The sequence below is a fragment of the Herpailurus yagouaroundi genome, unplaced genomic scaffold (genome assembly GCF_014898765.1).
Source record: "Herpailurus yagouaroundi ecotype Mexico unplaced genomic scaffold, PumYag 100, whole genome shotgun sequence".
In the NCBI taxonomy this organism is placed as follows: Eukaryota; Metazoa; Chordata; class Mammalia; order Carnivora; family Felidae; genus Herpailurus; species Herpailurus yagouaroundi.
Window position 1 is genome coordinate 43,933,205 of NW_024412391.1, and position 18,542 is coordinate 43,951,746.

Here is an 18,542-nt window from a genome sequence, read left to right on the forward strand (position 1 = left end):
CTAGATCTTAATCATGGTTTCTGTATTCCAGCACACGCGCACGCACGCACACGTACACACACACACACACACACACACACGCACGCGCATTTTTCCGACCACCTTTTCTGTACCTTCCCTCTCATAACCTCTTACCCTCACATCATGCTCTCTGCCTAACCCGACCTGGCCTGTTTCCCAGACCAGACGCCTCTAGGCTTGTCCTGCCTTGTAGCCACTCTAGTGCTAAAATATGTGAGGCATAAGAGCATTTTTAGAGGTTCCGAATAAAAGTTGTGTATGTGTAGCAGGGCACATTTGTATGGTCTTCTGATGATAGAATGGGATAGCAATCATCTGAGAATCAATCATATCGTTAGAAATACTTTCAAGTACAATGAAGAGTATTTTTTTTTTAATTTTTTTTCAACGTTTATCTATTTTTGGGACAGAGAGAGACAGAGCATGAACGGGGGAGGGGCAGAGAGAGAGGGAGACACAGAATCGGAAACAGGCTCCAGGCTCCAAGCCATCAGCCCAGAGCCCGACGCGGGGCTCGAACTCACGGACCGCGAGATCGTGACCTGGCTGAAGTCGGACGCTTAACCGACTGCGCCACCCAGGGGCCCCAATGAAGAGTATTAATAGTCATTTACCTGTGAGGTCACTGTATCCTAAGCCCATAAGATTTCAGTGCTAAAAAACTCCAGTAAACATCTTCGTAAATGACTAATAGCAGGAGACGTTTATTATTGCGGCTATACAATCTCTTTTGTTTGGATGGAGTATCCCTGTTTCCTTCTGGAGCCTTACCTTCCTGCCACAGTAGGCAGCTGTTTGTTTTATTTTAGAATGAGAGAGGGCATGCATATGAGTGGGGAAGGAGCAGAGAGACAGAGAAAGAGGGAGAGTCTCAAGCAGCCTCCATACTCAGCATGGAGCCTGATGTGGGCCTCCTTCCCAAGACCTGAGCTGAAATCAAGAGTCAGACCCTCCACCGAGTGAGCCACCCACGCGTCCCAGGAGACCGCTTTGATTAGGACTGTCAACCGAGGCACGCCATGTTCCCAAACGAAGAGAAGCACATGTAGTTCAAGCTGGACCAATCAGGATCCAGGGGGGTTCCATCTTTAGTAGATGGACATAAGGATAGGAAAATAAAACAGCTGGAGGTCTTCTGTTACAGAACGGTATCCTGACAAAACGGTCAAAGAGTAACCGCATATTCGCCCTCAGGAGCTACTGTTCTCTCCTGATCTAGTTTTTCAAGGAAAAGAACAATCTTCAGTGAAAACATTTCAATGAACTCCACCACTGGACAGGAAGGGTGAGAGAACTATAAAGAAATGGCCTCCATTATGATCAGGCACAGCGTGAATTTATTGATTCAACAAATATTTATTAAATTTACTGAGACTTATCTTCTGGCCACGATAGAGGAACAGGGACCCAATTTGCCCTCTGCCTGAGACAAACAAACAAAAATGCAAAATACAGTTTCCAAGACATTGAACATCAGACGATGAAGAGCCGTGGTCCCTGGAAGAAGGGAAACATACAAGGTGAGCCCTGCAATTACTTCGGTCTCCTACCTGGAGAGCTTCCAGGCTGTGGTGTAGGGAGGGGGAAACCAGGAAGAGACCCGTGCTGGGGAAGGCAGGGAACACAGGCAGGCCAACGCAGCTGGGACACACAGGACAGAGCATCCGGGAGGAGAAAACTGCACAGGGGACTTCACAGATTCGCAGAGTAGTTGCCCTGAGTCTTCAGCTAAGTGCTGATAGTGTCTGTGGATGAGGAAGCCAACTGAGTCTGGGAAAAGAAACACCTGGAAGGGCTAGAGGAAACATCTCTAGAAATTGTTCAGGGCCAGGAAGAGTTCCTCTTCCCACCAGCCAGAGTGGAAAACCTCACAATTCATGGGGCATTTAGTAGAGGAGTCCCTGAAGGAGGGAGTGGGGCAGAAAAAAATATTTGAAGAAATGACGGATGAACTATTTCTAAATGTCATCACCCGTAAGTCAAAGACGCTCGACACCAAGCCCAAGAAACTCAAAAACTATTTCAAAGGATGTCATAATCGAATTATTTCAAAACAGCGATAAAGAGAAAAATCTTAAGATCATTCAGAGAATATGGTAAATATAAAAGATTTTTTTTTTAATTTTTTTTCAACGTTTATTTATTTTTGGGACAGAGAGAGACAGAGCATGAACGGGGGAGGGGCAGAGAGAGAGGGAGACACAGAATCGGAAACAGGCTCCAGGCTCCGAGCCATCAGCCCAGAGCCCGACGCGGGGCTCGAACTCCCGGGCCGCGAGATCGTGACCTGGCTGAAGGTCGGACGCTCAACCGACTGCGCCACCCAGGCGCCCCAAGGGCAGGCAGATTTTAAAGGTGAATCTGCTGTTATCATCCACTTCACAAAATATATCCAAAGATTTCTTTAGGCCAGATATACGGAATTGCTTATGCAAAGCCCTGTAACGATGTCAGAAATGTTCCATTTGGACGTTCAACATAGAATGTGCTGCGTGTTGTAGAGGATTTGAGGCAAGCTACTCGGTATGTGTTTGGATTACGTCAGCGCAAAGCCTCGACGCCATCTTTTCCCGTAGCCTCTCTGTGTCTCTTTCCTTTTCACCTGTTCCTTTCCTTTGCAATTACTATGGCCATCCCTTGAAAAAGAAAGAACAAAGCGTGAACGTAAGGAGACTTTCTGTTCTCTTTGGTTGTGCTACAACTCATATCCTTCAATTGACCACTGGAGACTTTGCTGCCATATATTTAAATCACCCTAGGCTTTAGCTAGGGACGGATTTATCATGCAACTTTTATAATAGAGAGGGCCACAAGGAATAGAGTGCTTTTAAATGTCTCCTTTCCTGCAGGCAGGCGACAATTTCACTCTGTGGTGAGTGCCCGCTGCTTTACCATTACACTCAGAGATTTTTATTGTAAGAGGGAAATATTATGGATGAACATAAAGTTTTAGTATTTGGGATGGTTGGATTGCACACCAGGTAGTAAGATCTCTTTTTTTTTTTTCTATCTTTAATTTATTTTAAGATCAGTTATATTTAATGTTTCTGTTTCTAGCTCATTCCCAGGCCAAGTGAAAAAGAGACTTGTAGGAAGCCTGGATAGTTTGAGTTCAATGGAATTGTTTAGCCCAGACTTCCATCCAGAATATAACTCCACTCCATTGCATTCCTAATAACACCAACCTTCTCAAGAACGGGGTTAGTATTTGGGGTTTATGTGAAAAGATAATCCAGAATCTGTTGAGAAGGAAGGGCTCCCCCAAGTAACAAAAGAAGAGGATCACAACATAATGACTGGCAAGCACATGACCACTGCAAAGAGTTGTGCAGGCTGTGCACTGCATAAATCACAAACTACAATGACTGATGTCCCCTAGAATGCACAGTATACAACCTGAACAAATTACATGGCCGCCCTAAGCAAGAGCAAAGTGGAAATTTAAAACACAGCAATAGGACTGCACATAAGATTAGGAACTCAAGCAAAGAGCCTGAGTAAAAGAATCAAAGCCAAGAATAAATTTCAGATTTGGATGATGCGTGTAGATATCCACAACAGAGGCATAATAAGTCTTTGCCTCATTCTAGTCCGTCATGGCTTTTCATGTATTTACCTTGGTATAGTTTCCATGATCCTCATTACCCAACCGAGACGTGTGGTCCTTATGACCATCCTATTTTCCTTTTGTTCCCTCTCATGTTCTCTCTTCTTTCAACTCCCCACCGTGCTGACTCTACCCACAGAACCCCATCCTTTGGGACTCTGGTATGAATATAAAACCTTAAAGATGGGCATGCCCCCCCCAAAAAAGTCAAATAATTCTGCTTCTAGGAATTTTCTTACAGGGAATAGTCTTTAGTAGTACTAATAAGGATGACAATCTAAAACAACATAAATGTCCAACTACAGCAAATAATTTAAATAAACTGTTACTGTTGTACAATGGAGTATTAGGCAGTCGTTTAAAATTATTTTGTAAGGGACACCTGGCTAGCCCAGGTGAAAGAACATGTGGCTCTTGATCTCAGGGTTGTGAGTTCAAGCCTCATGTTGAATGTAGAGATTATTTAAAAATAAATAAGATCTTTACAATGAAATAAAGTGATTTTGTGGGAAAAAATCTTAATGATATAGAAAGATGCTTACGATGTGAGAGTGAGTTTAAAAATAAGATTACACGGGTGCCTGGGTGGCTCAGTCGGTTGAGCATCCGACTTCAGCTCAGGTCATGATCTCGAGTTCATGGGTTCGAGCCCCATGTCAGGCTCTGTGCTGACAGCTCAGAGCCTGGAGCCTGCTTCAGATTCTGCGTCTCCCTCTCTCTCTGCTCCTCCCCCGCTCATGTTCTGTCTCTTTCTGTCTCTCAAATATAAAATAAAACATTAAAAATTTTTTTTTCAAATAATATTACAATACAGTATGACTGTAGCCATTTTTTAAAAACCTTATCTAAGCTTAAGATAAAAGACTTGAACAATATACATGAAAATGTAAGCACATTGTGCGTGGTACAATTAATTTTAATAATATTTGTTGTGAAATTGTTTTTTCCCAATTGCAAAAGTAACATAGTCTTCATTGTACAAAAATAGGAAGAAAAGAGAAGGCCGAAGAAAAATGTTTTATTTACTTATGATCCTAAAATCCAGAAAAAATAACTATTCATATTTTGGAGTATATCTTTCTGAGCTCTTTTAAAATTGAAAATAACTTTTTTCTTATTATAAAATAATACAGGGGCCCCTGGATGGCTCAGTCGGTTAAGTGTCCAACTTTGGCTCAGGTCATGATCTCACTGTTCCTGATTTTGAGCCCTGCATCGGGCTCTGTGCTGACAGCTCAGAACCTGGAGCCTGTTTCTGTGACTCCTTCTCTTTCTCTGCTCCTCCCCCACTCACACTCTGTCTCTCTCTTTCAAGAGTAAATAAACATAAAATAAAATAAAGTAATCCATATTCTCTCTTTTTTTTTGTAGCACGTTGGAAGAGGCCAACTGCTTCAGGATGAAACTGAACATCTCTTTCCCAGCTACTGGCTGCAAGGAACTCACTGAAGTGGACAATGACCATAAACTTCCTACCCTTTATGAGAACTATATAGGCACAAAAGTGGCTGCCGATGCTCTGGGTGAAGAATGGACCATTTGGCCATATGGTCCAAATCACCGAAGGAATGACAACCAAGGCTTCCCCATGAAGCAGGTGTCTTGACCCATGGCCATGTCCACCTGCTGCTGAGTAAGGGCATTCCTCTTCTAGACTAATGAGGACTTGAAAAAGAAAACACAAATCTGTTTGGGGTTACATTGGGGATGCCAAGCTGAGTGTTCTCAGCTTGGTCACTATAAAGAAAGGAAATAAGGATATTCCTGGACTCACTGATATTACCTTGATATTACCTGATATTACTCACGATGTACCTTGTTGTCTGTGGTCCAGAATCCACAGACTTTCAGTCTCTTTAAAAAAGATGATGTCTGCCAGGATGTTGTAAGAAAGTTTCTACACAAGGAAAGTAAGAAATCTAGAAAAAGCACCCAAGATTCAGCATCTTGTTACTCTACATGCTTTGCAACATAAACATGGGTATACTGCTCTGGAGAAACAACATACTCAGAAAAATAAGGAAAAGGTTGCAGAATATGCTAACCTTTTGGCCAAGAGAAGGAAGGAGGCCAAAGAAAAAAGCCAGGAACAGATTGCCAAGAGACAGGGGCTGTCCTCTCTGAAGCTTCTACTTTTTTTTTTTTAATTTTTTAATGTGTATTTATTTTTGAGACAGAGCATGAGTGGGGGAGGGGCAGAGAGAGAGGGAGACACAGAATCCCAAATAGGCTTCAGGCTCTGAGCTGTCAGCACAGAGCCCAATGCGGGGCTCAAACCCATGAACCGCGAGATCATGACCTGAGCCAAAGTCGGACGCTCAACCAACTGAGCCACCCAGGTGCCCAGAAGCTTCTACTTCTAAGTTGAGTCCAGTCAAAGCTGATATTTTCTAAGAATAGCAAATAAATAAGAATCAGACATTTAAAAAAAAAAAAACATTCAGTGTTGAAAACTTGAAAATACAGATGAGCAAAAAGGAAAACATTTATTGAATGATTTTTATTTTTTCTTTTATTTTTATATTATAAATTTTTGATAACAAATCTACATTGCTTCTTAAGGAAAAAAAAGTATTGATCATGCTTCTCATCTTTCCTCAGCTTCACCTGAGTCACAGGTTTTCAGGAAAGAAAATCAGTTGGTGTTAATGGCTGAAAACAGCTTAGTCTGAAAACCTCATCCACTTCAGCTGAGGCTTTCTGTAACTTCTACTTTATCCTAGGACGGGCAATAGCATGAAGTCTACAGAGGCACAAAGGCCACGGTGAAGAAGGAGAACTCCGAGGTCAAGTAGGACCAAAGATCCCAGAAACCACGCTGCTGCAAGCTAGTCTTGGAGCAGAGCTTACAAGGGGTGAATTGAGATGGGACTTGAGGGCGCCTGGGTGGCGCAGTCGGTTAAGCGTCCGACTTCAGCCAGGTCACGATCTCGCGCTCCGTGAGTTCGAGCCCCGCGTCAGGCTCTGGGCTGATGGCTCGGAGCCTGGAGCCTGTTTCCGATTCTGTGTCTCCCTCTCTCTCTGCCCCTCCCCCGTTCATGCTCTGTCTCTCTCTGTCCCAAAAATAAATAAACGTTGAGATGGGACTCGAACTCTCTGGTGCCAGAATGAGTGCTAGTCATGCTTGCCAAAGATGTTACCCTATACCACAGAAAAAATCGAGGCGAGGCAAAACTTCAAATATGGCTGCCTGGTCCAGGTTGGTAAGGCAGGGCTCCAATCTCTGATTAGAGAACAGAATGAGCCCCATTTCCAGGGAATCTGGGGTTCCATACAAAGTAACTAAGTGGGCCAGAGCACAATGAATCATAACCCCATCACACGGGTTGGGAAGGCATGGGAGGGGTGTGTGGGTTACACTGGTACCCAGAGCTTGCCCTGGACCACTGGATACGGGACTTGGTTGGCTATGAAGACAATTATCCAATCATTAATTCATTCAATAAGTATTTATTGAGCTTCTAACAAGTATCGGGCTCTGTGCTAGGCGTCAAGGACACACAGTGAAAATGCACAGGTGTAAAAGAGGAAGATAGGTATGAAGCCAACGTGGGACGTGGGAATCGCACAAATAAACACAGCAACGGAGCACAGCAATTGCTCCAAAGGTGAATCAGGATGCTCTAGAGTATACCAAGGGTATAAATTTTAGATTGGGAAGGGGTCACCAAGAAAGTCTTTCTTAAGAAGTGATATTTAAGCTAAGACTCAAAGCCTGAGCAGGAGTTAGGCTGGTAAAGATTGGAAGGCAGCTATGCTCACCACTATACCACCAACGCTTCGCAAGTAGAGATTGGAAGGGAAAGCATGCCACACAGAAAAAGCAGGTTGGGTGAGAAGTCTTAGGACATGCATGGTAAGCAAGAACATACACAAGAGCCCCCAAACCAGCTAAGGATGGTTATACCAGCCACCCAACCCTGGCTTACAGAAACCAGAGGTAGCTCCAAACCCCACTGGAGAGTAGGGGCTGTGACCTGAAGGGTAGGCTTTAGCCTGGTTACATTAATGGCTCCAGCCATGAGGAGCTGAGGTCAGAGGCACATTATTACTTTTGTGGACCCCATGCACTTTTGCTTTGCGGGCTGTCCTTCCATTAAAAATATATACTAAAGGGGCGCCTGGGTGGCGCAGTCGGTGAAGCGTCCGACTTCAGCCAGGTCACGATCTCGCGGTCCGTGAGTTCGAGCCCCGCGTCGGGCTCTGGGCTGATGGCTCAGAGCCTGGAGCCTGTTTCCGATTCTGTGTCTCCCTCTCTCTCTGCCCCTCCCCCGTTCATGATCTGTCTCTCTCTGTCCCAAAAATAAATAAACGTTGAAAAAAAAAAACTTAAAAAAAAAAATAAAAAAAAATATATATATACTAAAAATTATATTTTATGAATGAATTAGTATAAAGATGAATACAATCCATGCTGGGATATATTCACTTTTTTCTTCTGATTAAAAAATTTTTTTAACATTTTTGTGAGCCTCTAAAAGTACCACGGGCCCTAGGCACTGTGCCTGCTATACTTACTGGATAAATTGGCCCTGGCTAAGGAAGGTGGAGGTAAATGAAACAAGATGGACCTGACCCATCAACCCAAAGGAGTAAATATAATGAAATTTCTAGAAGCTCTCCCAGGATGTTGGGAGATACTGGGAGGTTCTTAGAAGTCTTCGTTTGACCTTCATTTGACCTTCATTTGACAAATAACAAATAATCTTATCACATATTAGTGATATCCACTTACACTTCTGTAGTGCTTTTTGCATTTGTAAAGTATGTCTTCCCTCGACCTTTCATTTGAGTAAGTACAGTATGGATTATTTACCTACTCACTGGGCCAGACAAGGTTAAAGCAAGTGCTCAGTTACCTACGTCTCCCTGGGAGTCAAAGTGGTATCTGGCAAGACTGTGGGCTGTGAAGTCAAGTTAGATCTGGCTTTACTCTTCTTCATCTACCAAGTCATAGTTGTGTGACCTTGGGCAAGTTGCTTAACCTCGCTGAACCTCAATTTCCTCCACTTAAGGAAGAATATTCACAATCACCTCAAAATATCATTGTAGGGCTTACATGAACTAAGAGACCTCAGGCATCACTACAAATCAAAAATAGTTTAGGAATGTTTTATGGCTATTTTTTAAAGCTTCCTGAAGAAGGTTGGAACTTAGGATACTATCAAAACCACAGTATCTCCTGCTTACAGGGAGCAGCTAGATAGGGTGCATGTGTGTGTGCACATGCACCTGCACACATATAAGTTTTAGAGGAAAGACAAATAAAGAAGAGGAATAAAGCTGGAATTGAAAATCTGTGTCAGCCGGTGTCCCTGTGAGACCTGAGGTATAGACGGTTGGGGACTGGCTGCATGAGCTGGCCCCCTCAAGTGCTGGCCAGAGTGGAAATGGGTTTGGATTTCCTATAATCTTTGGAGGCTTTCGATGGTTGCAGATGAAAACGACTTCTGAACTTCTCCAAGTAGATTTCATGAAGTATATCTGGTAAATTACCAATAAAACTTAACTGAGTTCATCTCACGTCGGGATACCCTTAAAGCTGCTGTCATAAAACTCTCCTGATGAAAGAGTTTCTTATTGATTGCAATCATTATTGTCTCAGCCCGCCCAGCAAAAAGCAAATATGCATTACACCCCTTGAGAAAACACATTTCAGAACCACACCAATTTTATGAGAAAGGCCTAAGAGATGAAAGCATTTATTCAAAGTCCCATTGTGATTTTTCAGAAGGCCTATATCAACCAAGAAGGTCTCCATGATCCAGAAAATTCCAGAGCAGCATGCTGCTGTGGTGCATGCCCAGCCCAATCCGTGTGGTCTGACTAGAAAGATATTCCCAAATTCAAGCAGACTAATTTGCTATTTTATACTAGATTAACATTTCACATCTGTTAATTCAGCACAGCAACTATTGATTTGAAAATAAAATCAGTTCTTGCTTTCATATAACAAAGAAGAATTGCAGTTTATAATGAAGGAAATGCTCATACTTGATTGCATAATAGAAATCATTATCTGGGGCGCCTGGGTGGCGCAGTCGGTTAAGCGTCCGACTTCAACCAGGTCACGATCTCGCGGTCCGTGAGTTCGAGCCCCGCGTCGGGCTCTGGGCTGATGGCTCAGAGCCTGGAGCCTGTTTCCGATTCTGTGTCTCCCTCTCTCTCTGCCCCTCACCCGATCATGCTCTGTCTCTCTCTGACCCAAAAATAAATAAACGTTGAAAAAAAAAATTAAAAAAAAAAAAAAAGAAATCATTATGTTTCCATATTACAAAGGTACCTAATTAGCAAAGATTTTCATTTTCCCCGGATTGGGGTGGGGGGGCCATCACTATTGTAAGCACATAAGCTGTCCCTTAGGTGCATCAAAATTTGCATCTTGCAAATTCCTTTTGAGACAAGGCCTTAGAATGAAACAAAATATAGATTTGGTATGAGGTTTTGAAGAAGAGAGGGTACAGCAATCTATTAAGTGACAATTGTGTTCCTCAGAAATCAACCAGGGAATTCTTCAGTTTCCCTGGATCTTCTCCACAATTTTTTACTCTGTCTGCATAAGAACATTCTTTAAATAATAAATAAGATGTTTTATAATTTACTGTTCTGGAAGTCTTTACAGATCATCAAAAATTTAAGATATACTATATATAATCCCAGAAGTTATGGTATAATTCAATTTGGAAATTAAATAATTTTTTAAATAAATAATAACATCCAGTTCTCATGCAGGTGTGGAAAAATTGGTACTCTCATGCATTGCTGGTTGCATGGCACCACCCATATGGAAAACAACACAATAATGTGTATCAGTAACTGTACAAATGTTTAGTATTCCTTGACTCAATGATCTGCCTTCTGGAACTCAATTCTATTACATCAGCCCCAAACAGGGCATAGGTGAAGATGGCCTGTGATATATCATTTACAGAGGTAAAAACTAAAAGTGGCCTAAGTGTAAATAATTAAAGCACAGGAAAAAATTCAGATGGTTTACCTGGCAACACTTGAGAGTTGTCAGAAAGAACCCTTACTTCATCAGCTAAGATAGTCTAAAACCTTACCAAATAAGATTAGAAGCTTTGTATCTATGAGTTTCCTATTCAAATGCAGTTCTTTATAAAAACAGAAAACAAATAGCAAGATGAGAAACATAAATCCAGCTAACTCAATAATTATATTAAATGTTAATGAACTAAACATTCCAATTAAAAGATAGAGACTAGCAGACTTGATTTTTTAAAAAATGACTCAATGACTCAACTATATATTGTTTACAGAAGACAGAGTTTAAATGTAAGGACCCAAAGAAGTTGAAAGTTAAAGGATACAAAAAGATATTACAATGCAAATGCTAACCAAAAGAGAGTGGTGTGGCTATAAAATCAGACAAAGTAGACTTCAAGACAAGGAATATTACCACAGATAAAGAGAAACATTTTATAATGATAAGAATCAATTCATTAGAAAGACGTAGCATCCTAAATTTGTATGTGCTTATTAACATAAACCTCAAAATACAGAAAGCAAAATTGATAGAATTAAAAGGAGAAATAAATCCAAAATCATAAAGGAATAATTTTAGTCTTTGAGTCATAAATATATCACTGTTTAGCTCAGAATCATTTCTGAGATGGCTTATAACCTAGCCCTCAAGAAGTGGGCCATAGGGAAAATCTCCTTTGATTCTGTGAGAAGGTAAAGGACAGGCTTTAGACTGATATGGCAATGGGAAAGATTGGTGGGGAGTTAGAGCAACAGGATAGTTCTAGGGTCTATAGGATAGAAAGTAAAAAAGGTGAACAGATTACAAAGAAGGGGTGGTGGGAAAATATAAATGGAACCAGAAAAAATATGATCTCAGTTTGAACACTGTTTCAACCCTTAATGAGCAATCCTGGACGAATTTATAAATCTCTCTAATATTCTGACACCTATAAAAATGAAGAAAATAATACCTACTTATGTTTAATGTGGAAGTTAAACACACATGTGGTAAGTGCTGCAAAACAGTGTCTTTCCTTTCTCAAAGTTTCCTGATAGTGACTCTTGTACTCAAGGTTTCTGCAAAGAACCAGGAAATGAGCTGGACAAGGATTCCAGGATCCAAATCATTATGGAAGAAAGAAAAATAACTTACCTAGTCCCAAGAAGGTACAGAAACCTTCAAAACAACCAGCGTCTAGGAGTATCTCTTGGGTGCTATTTCCTTTGACAAAGTGAAAATAGTTCCATGCTAGTCTTTAGTCTCTGTCGTAAGAGATGTGCTAGTCATCTCCCTTCCCGTCTGCAGGCATATGCTATCTCAAGGAATTAAAACTGTCTCAAGAAATTTACTAAAATTTTAATTACCCAGGCTTTTTGGCAGCCACCGGCTCACTGATTGACTTCCAGACAGAACAGGACCTCATAAAGGATTTCTTCGGAAGTTATATCCTTTTCTTCAAAATCTCCAGACAGGGCTGAATTCCTCCCTCCTTTCTTGTAAGTGCCTTTTATAGTCTCCTTTCTTATAATCAGAGAGTCCTTCCTGTCTTACCATATTCCTTAATATCTATGAAAAACAAGACAGAGTTATAGTTGCAACATGCTATAGGGTATCAGAGGAGGGAGAGCCTTTCTATGCTTTGGGACACCAGGAAAAACTTAAACAAGTGTCATTTATTCCTGGCCGTAAAGAATAGGCAGGGTTTTGAACCACATTGGAAGGGTATTGGAAATGAATCAAAGGCTGGATAGGGAAATGTGGAACCTGCTGGGGAGGAAGAGATGATGGTCAGAACAATGGGGAAACAGAGGGAGGAGACAGAGGTGAAAATGTGACACCATATTATGGAGAGCCCATCACACCAGAAAGAAGATTGATGGCTTTATTTGGTAGGTTATGAAAAGCAATGGAGGGTTTTGCAGATACATGTAGTCAGAGCTAAATTTTAGGAAGATTAATCTAGCAGAGAGATTTGAGGGGGTGGATGAAAGTAAGGATAAGAGGTGAAAGATGGGTTAGGAAGTCCTTTCAACCATTTGGATAAGAGTTTCCCAAGAGCCCAAATGTCAATGAAAGCAATGGAAATGAAGACGAGGGGGAGAGTATAAAGCCTTGAAGGTAGAAAGCATTTTAACTCATCTTTACATTCAGAACCTGGCTCTCAATAACTATTTTTTGAACTAGAGTTGTTATTACCTACAAGATTTAACAATAAAGAGGTGAAACAGAAAGATGAACTCAAAGAGATAATGTAAAAAAGAGAAAAAGAAAGAGACAGAGAGAGAAAATGTAACGATAATGATTATAGCGAGCTCTGTCTCAAGACTCAAAGTCTCTGACTCAAGGCTCTTAAAATCACAACTTGCTAAAAAACTCTAAACACATGTTCAACTGATGGTAGATCAATCACGCCGTATCTTTGTGTCTAAGGAATATCATATATGCTTGATCCTATTACCCAAGAGAGAGAGCATATGGATCAAATACAAGGAAATCCAAGGAAGTGTATTTGAGCTTATTGTCCCTACAGTCAATGTTGTTGATAATCTACTATGTACCAAGCACTGTAATACGCACTTTATGTGAATTACCTTATTTAATGTTTTCAAATACCCTGTGAAGTAGATGCTACAATCCCCTTTTAACAGACTAGGAAATTGAGGTTTAGGTAAGACACAAAGGCAGGATTTGTGCGTGGGCAATTTGATTCCAAAGTGTAGATTGTCTTCCCAGCACACCGTGCCATCTTTTAGGGAGGGGAAATATATGAAAATTGAAATCCAAAAGGACAGGTAGGTGTTCAGCGAGGGATGTTCTTCTGTAATTTGCTTTTTAAAAAAATGTCAAGTTGTCAGAGAAGTGACTCTTATCTTTTCTAACACTGTTTTTCCAAGTCAGTGCTTTCCCTTCAGAAGTTCTGCTCTGAGAAGGTATAACCATGGCCTGAGTTTGGTGCACGAGTGCCCACACGGCCACCCCAGAAGCCTTTGGGACAGGGCAGCTGTGTATCACTTTGGGCTTTTTTTTTTTTTTTTCCAACGTTTATTTATTTTTGGGACAGAGAGAGACAGATCATGAACGGGGGAGGGGCAGAGAGAGAGGGAGACACAGAATCGGAAACAGGCTCCAGGCTCCGAGCCATCAGCCCAGAGCCTGACGCGGGGCTCGAACTCACGGAGCGCGAGATCGTGACCTGGCTGAAGTCGGACGCTTAACCGACTGCGCCACCCAGGCGCCCCTCAATTTGGGCTTTTGTTGCAAGCAGCAGAAGCGAATCGACAAAATTAACAAGGGAATAAGGGAATTTAATGGAAAAATCTAGAAAGGCTGAAAGAGTAGGACTAGAGGCTCTAACTAAGGATAGTCTCCTCAGGGCACCTCTGATGGAAGGAATCAATAGTCGCCATCTTTATCTTACAGGCTCCGATGAAGATTCAGAGTCCCAAGAAAGAAGAGCTTCTTGGCCAGGCTTAGGTCACTGTGACCACTGCCCAAGAGCCTCTGCCCAAGAGCCCACTGCCCTGTGGGCCCTCTGCCCACAGAGCCCTCTGCTTCTGTGACCAGAGGATGACAAGATAGTCTCATGCAACTGCACACAGGAGAGTGGGATCCCCAAAAGAGAACCTGGTTACCAAAAAAAGAGAGGAATGGGTGCTGGGCAGACAAAAAGAGTAGGTGCCCATTACATACTGGGAGGCAAGAATTTCCTGAGCTGCAGACGTGCCACAGTATATGCATGTGTCTGGTAGGACTTCACAGGGACCTGAAAAAGTGACTCTCCCCACTCTTCCTCCAGCAGCTCTAGATTTAGTTATAATCATATGTTACAGTCTCATTAGGCAAGTAGCACGTGAAATCAACTAGGAACATTTCATTTTAAACTTTGCTGATTTTTCAAATTTGCTTTGCATTCTTGGTAATGATTTCTTGCTCTCTTTTTATGCCTCCTCAGATAAAGTACTATCTCATACATGATGTTAGCCCCATTAGACATGAAGTAAGCATTATTTATGATTACAATCAGGGTTATGAAGCATTAAAATAGGACAGAAAATGATTTCAACAGGCCTTTTCAAAAGCCTTGAAAGTCGGGGCTTAATTTGTCAGACTTTTACTTTCTTCGTACCCTGGGGTAGTGAGGAGTACTGGAGCACAGCTGGTTAATGGTTCAGGAGTCTTCAGCTCACAGTATTACGTGAAAGTGCTTGCATATTTCCTAGATTACCCATCAGAAAGCTGGGACCCCGATGGAAGTCAGCTCTCTTTGGCAAGTTGAGTAGGAGTGAAGCTTTCCATGTCTGTATTTTAACCTTATGGGCAAGTTAGATGGGGCATCCATGGTAATCTAGACTTCATGGATAACTCAGGGTGCAGACCAGATGACAGATGACCAAGACACGACTGGACTAATGCAGTACTATATCAGCATGGGGAACATACGCTAATACTTATACAAAGCTACTGTTGCAGGAGAAGTGATTTTTCTTTTCTTCCCCTCCTCTTTCTCCTTGTCCTTGTCCTTCTTCGTTTTCTTCTTCTTCAACCTGGCTAAACCTTCCCCCTATTGTGACAAATACAGCACAAAGATACTTAGGGGACGGTGCACTGAAACGGAGGTAGGAACACGGTTGAAAAGTAAAATAGAAGGGGGGAAAAATGAGGCTAATTTTCGATTTAGATAATGAAGCCACTCTAAGTTTCGCGTAAGTGAGATAAAACCCAATTAAATAAAAACTTTGAGGCTTCATCATGAGAATGTCTGATTAATTTCACTTATGCCTCAGATTTTTCAGTTCAATAATCATCCTAAGTTATACTTAACTAATTACACTATTCATTTAGCACTTTTTCAAAAGTCTGGAGATAAGACGTTTCTCTGCATTTAAGCAGATTGCATTGGACATTGTGAAGATGAATACCTTAGATGCTGCTGCCGTTGACATATACACTTTTTGTCGATGGAGGGGCCCGGGGAAGGTGGTAAAGAATAGCACAAACACAGCTGGGGAGACATCCCTGTCTTAAGTGTCCCCACTTTTCACCCTGGACATTTGCTTGATGCTGACAACTGGAGGGCATTTCTCCAACTTTTACAGATACTAGTGCTAACCAACTTATTCAGCGGGTCTCCCTGCAGAAACTTCGGGCATCCTTGGGCCAGAGTACTTGGTACAAAGAAATTTTCCTTTATCCTTGATCTGAAGCTAGCAATCATAGCTAGCCACCATTAACATCTATAAGTTAAGAAGTAACTATCATTATCATCTTCAATTTACAATTAGGAAACAGACTAAAAGCAGCCAAATAATTTTAATGGATAGTCAGAACTTGAACTCAGGCAGTCTGACTCTAGAACACTTTCTTACCTGCCATGATTTACTTCCCCCAGCTAATTACTCCCTAATTAGAACGTGTGGATAGGTCATCCTCAAGGAACCAGAACTCCAAGCCTTCCTGAGAACAGAAGCCAAATCATGTACTGTCTTTGCCATAAGGAAATACCAAGGCAAAAAGGAACATAGAAACTGGTTCAGAACTGGCAAAGTCTATAAGCCCTGAGCAGAGAAAGCTACGAAACAACTCAAAAGCATAACGTGACTTCCGTGGAAAAAGTGATTGAAAAAAGCAAGCCCGCCCACCTAAGAAATAGGAGAATTCAAACCCAACAAATACCAGATGGTAGAATAATTTCATCTGAAAATTAATCTGAAGGACCTTCAAAAGAAATATTTTAAATGTTAGAAGGGATGAAGGAATATAGTTCATAAAACCAGAACACAAGAACAGGATGATTTGGGAAAAAAGCAAAAGGAAAAAGTAGATATCACAGAGGAAAAAATATCACTGAAATTAAAAAAACTCAACAGGCAGACTAAACATAGCTAAAGAGAGAATTAGAGAATTAAAAAATAAATTTATTAAGGCACTCAGAACATGAGACAAAGAGCTAAAGATTTGGAATATACGAAAGAGGAGTTAAGAGACATGGAAAATAGATTTCTGTTTTCTATTTCCCATAAATATAGAAAACATTTATCTTGAAGGAAATAAATTTCCTCTGAAGGAAAGAACACAGAATGGCAAAAAGTCAATATTAAAAAATATCCTGACTCAGAATTTTCCAGATTCTTAAAAAAAAGTTTCCTCAGATTAAAAAAGCACATGAACTTCTGATCCAAATAAATAAAAACAAATCCATAAAGAGATCAATGCAAGCAAAACTGCAGACCATCAAGAACAAATGGAAAAATCTTCAATGATGCCAGAAAGAAAAGACAGATTATCAACAACAACAACAAAAAAATCACACCGACCATGGATTACTAACTAGTAACAACAGATATAAAAATAATAATAAATTTAAAAATTTTTTTCTAGGGGCTCCTGGGTGGCTCAGTCGGTTAAGTGTCCGACTTCAGCTCAGGTCACGATCTCGCGGTCCGTGAGTTCGAGCCCCGCGTCAGGCCCCGGGCCGATGGCTCAGAGCCTGGAGCCTGCTTCCAATTCTGTGTCTCCCTCTCTCTCTGCCTCTCCCCCGTTCATGCTCTGTCTCTCTCTGTCTCAAAAATAAATAAACATTAAAAAAAAAAATTTTTTTTTTTATTTTCTAAATGGTGAGGAAAAATAACTGCCAACCAAGAATTCTATATCCTACTGTGGTGGAGACGGTACTGTGGATTCATTAAACCTTCTTCATTTCCTCCTGGGCACACAGGATGGCTATATTTCCTACTCCCCTTGAGACCATGCAGTCGGATATCTGACTAATATGATGTAATAGAAGTGTTGCGCACTACTCCTAGGTTAGTCGGAAAAAATAAAAAACAAAAACAAACAACCATGCTCAAAAGCCCACGTTCTCCTTGGAAAGAACTCAAGTGTGGCAGAACCATAAAACCAACAGAGCAAGGATCTCCGTTTGGAGAAAACCACCAGAATATCCCCCTGACCCATAATTAGACTGAGAAATGAATGGAAGTTTCATTTTAACTGTGTTAAGCCACAGAGATTTAACAGTGAAGGTGGTGAAGAAGAAAAGGCAGGGAAACTGGACACAGTCGACCACTGAGCAGAAAAATCTGAATCGCGAGATAGCAGCTAGAGAGTGTAATTCATCCCGACTAATATAGCAGATAAGCAGTTTTCACAAATACATGTAAAATATGACCAGACCTTTTCTGAAAGAATTACTAATGAATATATTTCCGGAAAAAGGAAATGAACCCAGAAAAAGGAATGGGAAGCCAGTAGGAATAGCGAGCAAAGATATCAGTTGTATATGTTAGGAAATCTAAATAAATACTGCATTCAAATATAGAACAGGGAGAAATAAAATACTGGATTAAAATATAGAAAATTGAAGAGGGCAACACAGAAGGAAGTTTAAGTATGCCTAGTTACTGGTATTGCTCAGGAAGTAAATAAAAATATTACTAATCTGGGGAGGCTGGGTGGCTCAGTCAGTTAAGTGTCCAACTCTTAATTTTGGCTCATAGTTCGTGAGTAGAGTTCACACCCTACAGCAGTCTCTATGCTGAACATGGAGTCTGCTTAAGATTCTCCCTCCCTCTCTCTCTCTCTCCCCGCTCTCATCTTTCTCCCTCCCTCTGCTCCCCTCCCTTGCTCATGCCCTCACTCTCTCTCTCTCAAAATAAATAAACATTAAAAATATATTACTAATCTTTAGACTTTGTCAGCAAAACAAAGTTAAGAATGTGTATTTAAATTTCCAGTTTTTTCCCCTGGAGAATATAGTCTGAGGCATTGGCCAGTAAGGCCCTCAGTGTGAGTTTCCATGTTCCATGGTGCCCTATAAGCACTTATCTGGTTTTCTTCTTTTTTTTTAAGTTTATTTATTTATTTTGAGAAAGAGAGAGTAAGAGAGAGCACATGCGTGCATGAGCACAAGTGAGGGAGGGGCAGAGA

General features: G+C 41.2%; 1 pseudogene; it reads left to right on the forward strand.

Annotated features, from left to right (window-relative positions):
• Nucleotides 1-5,027: 5,027 nt before the first annotated feature.
• LOC121028013 (40S ribosomal protein S6-like) lies at nt 5,028-5,775 on the forward strand (annotated as a pseudogene).
• The last annotated feature ends 12,767 nt before the right edge of the window (nt 5,776-18,542 follow it).